Source organism: Tiliqua scincoides, chromosome 2 (assembly GCF_035046505.1).
Source record: "Tiliqua scincoides isolate rTilSci1 chromosome 2, rTilSci1.hap2, whole genome shotgun sequence".
NCBI lineage: Eukaryota > Metazoa > Chordata > Lepidosauria > Squamata > Scincidae > Tiliqua > Tiliqua scincoides.
In genome coordinates, this window is record NC_089822.1 from 71,985,939 (window position 1) to 71,994,141 (window position 8,203).

Consider the following 8,203-nt stretch of genomic DNA (forward strand, 5'->3'; position numbering starts at 1 on the left):
GAGGTCCACTTTATTGAAACGTAGCTGTGGGAACATAACTGATGGGGGCCAAATGAATATTTGAGGGATGTGGTGCTAAAGTGCTGAAGTTTAGCTGAGTGTGGCAGAGAGTTCACAGTCTTGGGAATATGTGTACATGAGTACATTTGAGCATTTTAAATATCTCAGTGATCTTTAATGACCATGTTTATAGCTACTGTTTTAAAGCCAAGAAGGGTTTCAAGCATTGAGAGCTGGAAACTGGATTTCCATTTGTGCAATGTGGGGGAAGAACAGAGTGTTTCTGTGCATGGGAAGGGACTTCCATGAGGTACCTGACTGGCCACTGCTGAGCAACTTTGAGGCTGATTGAGCCAGGCAGTTCTCACATTCATATCTGGCAGTCAAATTCAGTCAGATCTGAGGAATAGATGGGGCTAGGAGACCGCTTGGCAATGTGCCTGTCTCTCCCATTCTGGTGTTGCATTAATGGGAGAAGGCTGGTGAATCTAGTGATTTTCACCAGTGCAGAAATTGAGCACTGACAGGTGTTGGTTGGTGGCTCTTGCATTTGTTGAAATAGGCTTTTGCCTGCAGCAGCTCACTCTTGTGCAATGCCTTGGCATTCTGATTTTGCTGCAAGTCTTTGTGGACCTGTTCTGACCAACAGAGCAACGTTGTAAGAACTACAGCAGCTGGCTCTTGTCGTTTCTGGACCCTTGATAAGCCAAGCCTTGGCACTGCAAAATTGTGGACTAGGCCTATAAGGTCTAAGCCTTCTTACAGTCACATGTGAGAAAGTTCCATTAATTTCAATGGTTTCTTTATCAGCAGGATTGCAGCCTGAATGTTGATATCCTTCAATGTGACAAGCATAACTGAATTGGTTTTTTGCAATGTACATTTTGTCTTATAACATGTGGCTTACAGTAATAAAACATTTCAGAACACTATAATCAACAACGATAAAGCAATCAACATAACCTGATGAAACAGCATGAAACGAATTACCATAATAAATTACCACAATAAAGCTGTCATTTATCTTGGGATATACACATCTCATTAAGTGCAATGCTATCCTCATCAAAAAAAGGTTTAATTTTATCCTGTCTCTGATTTAACAGCAAGGAGCGGGCATAGTGAAAGCACATGTTGTCTGAACAAGAATCCACAGCCTAGTTGACCGTATTGTTACCAAAAAAGCTGCTTTGTTTAGGGGAATTAGTATATTAGCCTTTTGGAAACTTTTTGGGACCATAGGCTGGATAACAAGACAGCGTAAAGCAAAGAGATCCCTTGCCTAGCTTAATGAGGAGACTGGGAGAAAGGTAACTTTCAATCAAAGGATTATATTTTTATTGCAAAAACACACAAAGGTAAACATAATACACATGGAGAATTGATAAGTATAGATTTCTAGTACTTGTGTATAGTGTACCTAGCTAGTGGTGGCTGCATGTGCTATGTATTTGGGTGCATCCGAAAAGGAATCAGAAACGGATAGGGTGTAGGGAAGTATTTAGGGGTTCCTTAATCTGCTAAACCCAGTTGCTGACTAAAGATGGGGGAGAAGGGAGGAATAGATAGGGAAGAAGGGAGGGAGTTTAGACGCAAAATATATTTACCTGTCCGGGGGGCAGTTGGATGGGAGAGAGTCCCGTGTATGACCACTCCCGCAGGAGGGCAATCAGAGAGAGAGACATGTGCTCTGAGTTCTCTCTTATAAGAGTTGTCTTTGACCTGGAAGTTGACCTAAACTGACCGGAAGTATCCCAGAGCTGTGCACATGCTCAGTATACGCCCAGGTGAAAAAAAGGTGGAAGGGTCCAGAAATCAGCTATCAGCAAAGCCTGACTCTGGGGGAGGGAGGCAATCTGCATAAGGTGCCTAAGAGTACAACAAAAGAACAATAGACCTTTTCCTCTGGATGTGCAGGCTTGTTTTGCATAATCAGGAGACACAGTGATTAGGTTATACATTGACCTGCAAGGAAGTGGGGGTTGTGTAATTCATGAGCTTGTAGCTTGGCCATGGCCCTTAGAAACATGTGCTGGGGGAGGAGTGGCCTGCTTGCTTGGTCTGTATGATCCAAAATAACATAACCAGATATAAAAATCACAACTTGGAAGGGAAAGGGGGATTTTCACGTAACAGTATGGCCTAGCAAGTGCTTGTATTTCACTTTTTCTGGAACCAGGGTGGAATTCTTTGCAAGTCCAGTTGCAGTTTCTGCAAAATATAGAGAAGTTAATTACAAACAAGTAGAATTAGGGTTGCTTGCAACACATATTTTTGTAGCGCTGGACTTAGAAGCATCCTTAGACTCTTCACCACCCAAGTGTCAGGCTGTCCCTTCTGCTGGGCATCTGGTGACTATGAGGAAGTGAAGATGGATCCAGACACACTGGTGTTTCGGAGAGATTGCTTATGCTATAGTATTGTATAGCCCAGGGTGGCACTATCCATGTGCAGTTGCACTAAGAAAACGATAGACAGTGCACATATTCTGGACCCCTTCCTCCACTGTAACACGACCAAATGAGGGTGAAGTCAAAGGGGCTGCATATTTTGGAGGAAACATGTCTAGATTTAGCCATGCCTGCATTTTGTCCTGTCTCATGATTGAGTCAGCCTTGACTGTAGTGTTATTTGAAGGAACGTTATCTTTCCCACAGGCTGTCTTGGAGACAGTACGTAGCTCATGTTATGTTAAGGTTGCACTCCTCTGCAGTTTTATGAAGGATTAAGTCCCACTGAACACAGTGGGACTTACTTCTGAGTAAACATTCATGTGCTCTATAACATACATTTTATACTTATGAGCATATTTTTAAACACTATTTTCCCATTTTTATACATTTACTTTAAGACCGTGCAATCCACTCCAAGAGACTGGGATGAAATGAGCTAGGTCTTTAAATGAAAAATAATAAGTGTCAAGGTAGAAGTAAGTGGCAGGAGAAGAAAATGCTCTAAGGAAGAAATTTAAAGACTATTGTTGTTGTGTAGGCCAGTGTTTCTCAAACTGTGGGTTAGGACTCACTAGGTGGGTTGCGAGCCCCATTCATTTCAATATTTTGTTTTTAATATATTAGACTTGATGCTACCATAGTATATGGCTGCATTTGGGGAAATGTTACAGACCTGTACTTTTAACAAGCTACTATTTATATTCTTTTAAAAATGATAGTCAATGGGACTTACTCCCAGGTAAGTGTGGGTAGGATTGCAGCCTAGGACTGTTAAAAATTTTCCCTGCTTGAGGATGTCACTTCCGGTGGGTTATGACAGAAGTGGGTCCCAGTGCTAATTGTGTGAGAACCACTGATATAGACTTTTTGGGTGCTGCTCTAGGGGTTGCCATGACATGGTCCTGCACTTCAAACATTACCAGTACAGTATTCACTCAAGACTCCAGAAGGCTGCATTATAATCTCTTTTCCTCAAGTAAGAGTACAATCCTAGATGTGTTTACTTAGAAGTAAGTCCCATCGCATTCAGTGGGTTTTACTTTGAAGTATGTGTATCGGAGTGTAGCCTAGATAAGGAAGATCATATGAATTCTTGAAAACTATTTGTTGTCTGCTGTTAGCTTTATTAAAGTTACACCTGCTGTTGTGTGTCTGTGTGTGCACATGGCCAGGCAATAGTAGGAGTGAGTGGAGGATGTAGAAGATGTAGGTACAAATCTCTATTCACTTATGTATAGACTAACAGCCCAATCCTATCCCCCACCAGTCCCACATGCTGTTGCTGATGGAACACATGCTGCATGGTATTGTTACCAAAAAGGGCTGTTTTGTTTAGGGGAATTAGTATATTAGTCTTTTGGAAACTTTTAGGATCGCAGGCTGGATAGCAAGACAGCGTAAAGCAAAGAAATCCCTTGTTTAGCTTAAAGAGGAGACTGGGAGAAAGGTAACTTTCAATCAAAGGATTATATTTTTATTGCAAAAACACACAAAGGTAAACATAATACACATGGAAAATGGTAAGTATATGTCTACTTGAATCCTAGCACTTGGATACAGTGTACCTAGCTTTATGATGGCTGCATGTGCTATGTATTTTATGTATCCGATAAGGAATCCGAAAAGGATAGGTTGTAGGGAAGGATTTTAGGGGTCTCTGGTCTGCCTAATCCTGTTTGCTAACTAGAGATGGGGGTAGAAGGGGAGAAATAGGTAGGATGGAAGGGAAAGAGTTTTAGATGCAAGATATATTTACCTGTCCCGGGGAGCAGTTGGATGGGAAAGAGTCCTGGGAAGGACCACTCCCTTGGGAGGGCAGCCAGAGAGAGAGAGAGAGAGAGCATGTGCTCAGAGTTCTCTCTTAAAAGGTTGTGGCTGACCTAGAATGACCTGGATGTGTCCTAGTGCTGGTCTAGATGCGCATGCTCAGTACACACAATGGTACATGTGGAGTATGTAAGAAAGACATGATGAACCGGAAGTCAGCTTACCAGCCAGACTGACCTTCTGGGGGAGGGAGGCAATTTGCTTCCTGTTGCTAGTGTACTTTGGAGTCAGGATGTGGCTTGATTTAGTTAACAATAGGTGATAAACTTTAGGTGAAAGGAGGCCAAAGTCCTCCTCCTTTAAGGTGTTTGCATAGGCGTGATTGGATCAGGAGGCACAGTGATTAGGTTAAAACAATACAATGCATACATTGACCTGCAAGGAAGTGGGGGTTGTGTAATTCATGTGCTTGTAGCTTGACCAGGGCCTTTGGAAACATGTGCTGGGGGGGGGGGAAGTGGCCTGCTTGCTTGGTCTGTATGATCCAAAATAACATAACCAGATATAAAAATCACAACTTAAAAGGAAAAGGGGGATTTTCACGTAACAGTATGGGAGGGGTGGTGGCAGAGGAGAGATAAATGAAAATCTTTTTTACTTACTTCCCTGTAGACCATTGGTAGGCTCCAAAGGATCTGCATGGACTTCTGCCAGCTCTTTTGCTGGTGTAAGTCCAAGGAGACTCCAGACTGGGAAGGAAGGAAGGATAGGATCTTGGTGTCTGCCACTGCCCCTGAGCTCCTCCCCCTTCTGCCCCAAACCACCCCAGCTCAACTCAGCCTGCTCCCCCACCCTGAATTATTTACCAGCCTGCCTGCTCTGGTGGTGCTTCAGTGGCCTGCTGCTGTTGGTGGGGGGCTTCCCAGCTCCCATGCTGTTAATAGTGAGTCACCTGCTGTTGGAGCAGCTTGTGCAATGGAAGTCTTGGCCTTACGCTGACAGACTGTGAGCACAAAGCCCTGAGAGGATTGCTCTGTAAGGCTGCCATCCTATAAACACTGACCTGAGAGTAAATCCTATTGAGATAAATAGGACTTACTTCTGAGTAAACTTGTCTACAATTGTGCTGTATGTCAGTTTAACAGCTGCATAGAATAGCTGGGAAATCACAAGGGTGCTTTGAACTCCTTGGAGCGTTGGCATAGCTGGGGGTGGTGGGGTAGTGTGCTCCTGGGCAGCACCCCATGGGGGCAACTGTGTCATGTGACCTACCTGCCGGAGAACTTGCCCTCCCTTGCAGCCATGCTTAGAGCAATTGCATGCCACCGTGGGCAACCGCCCACTTCTTCTGCTTTTTTTAAAAGTGAAAAAGCAGGTAGCTGCTCAGAGTAGTGCACAACCAGAAGTAACTGTGGTGACATCATCATGCCACCACAGTTACTTCTGGGTTGGGGGTGGCATTTGAAGGAACAGCCCCCAGCCCAGGCAACACAAGAGCAACATTGCCTTGGAGCAGGGGTGTCCAAAGTTTTTGGCAGGAGGGCCGCATCAGCTCTCTGGCACTATGTCGGGGGCTGGGGATAAAAATAATTAATTTACATTTAAAATTTGAATAAATTTACATAAATGGATATATTAAAGATGAACTTTTATGAATGAATGAAGGTCTTGCAATAGCTCAGGCTGGCCTTTCCTTTGCCTCCGCTACTGCATCACAGACATGAAAAAGCAAGCAGTGGAGGGAGCCCTCATCCCACAGCTCACGCAAGAGGTCAAACAGTCGCCCTCACACTGAGAGCAGTTGCGTCGGGCCAGTGATGGCTCCAACAAATCTCTAGCGGGCCAGAGGCTCATTGGAGACTGGGGGTTCCCTGAGGGCCACATTGAGAGGCCTCAAGGGCCGGAAGTGGCCCCAGGGCTGGGGTTTGGGTACCCCTGCCTTGGAGGAAGGGTAGGATACAAATGTAATACAGAAGTTTATTATGAGCAAGGATGATTCAGACTTGTGGTGCCAGTTGTTACGGTCATATAGCAATAGTTCCCATCAATAGTGTTTGTGACTGGGAGAGCTCTTCTGCTGGCGAAAGCTACCCGACAAGCCAAAACTCAATCAGGTGAAACTTTCTTTAATACTATCTTTATGCTGGGAAAGGCTGTTCAACTTCTGCTTGCCTCATCACTGCTAAAGATACTAAAGGTCTGCCAGCTGAAAAGTGGCAGCCTTTGCTGAACTGATCTCTTCCTACTGGTACAGCAGAAGAGGCAAAGATAGGAGAGACTATGCTAGATTCTTTGGTCATGTTTTAATTTGAAGTTTGGCATAGCCCAGTTGTGAAACAGAGGCAGGGATTTATGGCTTCTCCTTGCTACCTGCTACCTCCAGACAAATCCTTTGCATGGATCATAGCATGCTACCCAAACGATGAAGAGCATGGCTGATGTGGAGTGAAGCCAGCACCTCTGTTTCCTGTCCCCCTTAACACCTGGTATTCATGCAAAAATTATACAGTACATTGGAATTACCCACCATCTGTTTAATATCTCCAGTACCTCCATGTAACATAGTCTGGAAGATGCCAATGTCTGTGGCAGCACAAGGATGCCTACTGAACTCAAGACCACCACCCTCCTTATTGCACCAGTGTTACTCTTGTCAGAAGTCTGCGCTGCCAGATGGCCATTCTAAGCATGTTCCATTGAAACATTGTGTGATAGTAGCATGATGTAGCTTCCAAAATGTTTCATAACTTGTATTGAGACTGAAAAAGCTGTTGCTGGGAATGCCTGATCAGAACAAGAAATCCAGAGCGCAGCTGTTTCATGTTCTGTAAGAACTGCACAAAGTTAAAGAGTAAACTTTCTTCATACTCCAGGCATTAGTGTGCATCATTTTCTAGAGTTTGCCACAGCAAATGTTCTCTTCTGAAATTATTACCACTGGTGTGCTCACTCACTCCTCACAAAGAGAGACATTTGATATTTCAGCATGGCAGGTCAAACTACCTACTGACTTTCTGGTGTCCTGATAGTTATACTGTATGTGTGATGAAAACAGGTCCAGGATGTGGCAGGGTGGGGTTCATAATTCACATGGAAAGCAGGGTGGCTGGTGCCTGCCCGAGTGTACTGAAGAGCTGATAGTACAGTGTCATGGCATTCTGTGACTGCATCTTGGCATGGTCAGTATGGGTGCCACAGTTCTGACTCAACTCTCAGAGGAACTGGGAAGACAAAGGGATATGACAAAGGTGAGGTATTTCAATAGCGAGATGTGTCAAAGTGCCAGACCAGTAAGAGGAGTCAATAAAGCACATTTTAGATGTCAGGATTGCAAAGCTGAGTATCATGTGCTCTTTTATATATAGAAGAGATGGGTGCTGCCGACCTTGAGGCTCAACCCTGTCTCATGATGCTTACCACCAGCTCAGCTCCTGTCTCATGATGCTTACCACCAGCTCAGCTCCTGATCCTGAGTTCTATTATGTATCTCCTTTGCTTTCTCGCATGCAAACTGCCCTCTGCACCAAGGGCCCTTGAACCTCTCTTACTCCAGTGTAAATAACACATCCCTAGAGAGGCTCATCAGGTCAGGTTCCTCCCCTTGTGCGCCCTTGAACTTCCTACCCCCACTTGCTTCAGGCCTGAGAACTACCCAAGAGAGAGTGTTGGCAATGCTTCTGTGGTTGCCAACACTTTTGTTGTTGTTTTGCAGTGGGTGGCTGAGATGCATAGGATGGGGAGCATCCTGCTGTAGTTCACACTTGGGCATGGCAGTGTTGAGCAAGCCACATCATGGCTCCCATAGATGTGAGTCAGTGGGCACAATCCTCAAGTCAGTGGGCACAATCTCTCAATTCTGAATAGTCCCTGAATAAATTAGTTGCAGACTGGAGTTGCCCACTCTCTTTCTTTCAGTCTGCCACTCCACGCGCAGGGGGATTTTGTTTGTAGTATCTGGCCAAGCCTTCAAGCAAGTCCTCGTG